General features: G+C 43.8%; 1 pseudogene; it reads left to right on the top strand.

Moving 5' to 3' along the window:
- The first annotated feature begins 376 nt into the window (after window positions 1-376).
- Window positions 377-838, top strand: LOC116589028 (annotated as a pseudogene).
- The last annotated feature ends 736 nt before the right edge of the window (window positions 839-1,574 follow it).

Raw genomic sequence — 1,574 nt, 5'->3', positions numbered from 1 at the left:
CACAATGAAGATACCAGCTTATACCAGTTAGAATAGCTAAAATTAAGAGAACAGGAAACAACAAATGTTGGCAAGGAAAGTGGAGAAAGGAGATCCCTCTTACACTGTTGGTGGGAATGCAAGCTGGTACAGCCATTCTGGAAAACAGTATGGAGGTTCCTCAAGAAATATAAAACAGAGCTACCCTATGACCCCACAATTGCACTACTGGGTATTTACCCCAAAGATACAGATGTAGTGAAATAAAGGGGCCCCTGCACCCCAGTGTTCATTGCAGCAATGTCCACAATATCCAAACTGTAGAAGGGGTTGAGATGTCCTTCAGCAGATAAATGGATAAAGAAGATGTGGCTTAGGCAGCAGCAGCAGATCCAAGATGGCAGCCAGTAGGAGGCTGATGAAGGAGCTTGAAGAAATATGCAAATGTAGAATGAAAAACTCCCATAATATCCAGGTTGATGAAGCTAATTTATTGCCTTGGCAAGGGCTTATTGTTCCTGACAACCCTCCATATGATAAGGGGACCTTCAGAATCAAAATCAACTTTCCAGCAGAGGACCCATTCAAACCACTGAAGATCACATTTAAAACAAAGATCACCCGGACATCCACAAAAAGGGGTAGGTCTCTCTGCCAGTACTTAGCACTGAAAACTGGAAGCCAGCAATCAAAACCGTCCAAGTAATCCAGTCCCCCATAGCACTGGTGAACAATCCCCAGCCCAAGCACCCACTTTGGGCTCACCTAGCTGAAGAATCCTCTTAGAACCTTAAAAAAATTCTGTAACAATGCTTAAGACTTTACAAAGAAATGTAGGAAGACGCGAGCTATGTACTAAATTCTGCCACAACCTATTCCAGTGAATGTGAGCAGAGACGGCCAGCAATGCATTCAGACACCCCGCGAAGCAAGACTCTGTGGAAAATTGATAAATGTCACCACTTGGCTTTTCCTTGTGTCAGTTACTACCTCTTTACATTTTGGGGTTTTTTTTAAGATTTCATTTATTTATTTGACAGACAGAGATCACAGGTAGGCAGAGAGGCAGGCAGAGCAAGAGGTAGGGAAGCAGGCTCCCCGCTGAGTAGAGATTCCGATGTGGGGCTCGATCCCAGGACCCTGGGATCATGACTTGAGTCAAAGGGAGAGGCTTAACCCACTGAGCCACCCAGGCGCCCCTCTACAGTTTTCTTAATCAAAAGTGGTTTAGGTAACCTGTAGAGAAAAAGTTAAAAATTTAAGATGTTTTAGTTCCGCTTTCTTTGTTTTAAAAATTACTGCTTCAATCTACTTTAAAAGAATGGTGTTTCTTGGGGTGCCTGGGTGGCTCAGTGGGTTAAGCCTCTGCTTTCAGCTCAGGTCATGGTCCCAGGGTCCTGGGATCGAGCCCCGCATCGGGCTCTCTGCTTGGCAGGGAGCATGCTTCCTCCTCTCTCTCTGTCTGCCTCTCTGCCTACTTGTGCTCTCTGTCTGTCAAATAAATAAATAAAATATTAAAAAAAAAAGAATGGTGTTTCTTTTCTTATCCAAATTGACCCAAAAATGTCCATTTACATTGAGTCCTTAAGATTAAG

The sequence above is a fragment of the Mustela erminea genome, chromosome 1 (assembly GCF_009829155.1).
Source record: "Mustela erminea isolate mMusErm1 chromosome 1, mMusErm1.Pri, whole genome shotgun sequence".
Taxonomy (NCBI): Eukaryota; Metazoa; Chordata; class Mammalia; order Carnivora; family Mustelidae; genus Mustela; species Mustela erminea.
The sequence above is the reverse complement of the archived record's forward strand: the minus strand, read 5'-3'. Positions and strand labels throughout refer to the sequence as shown.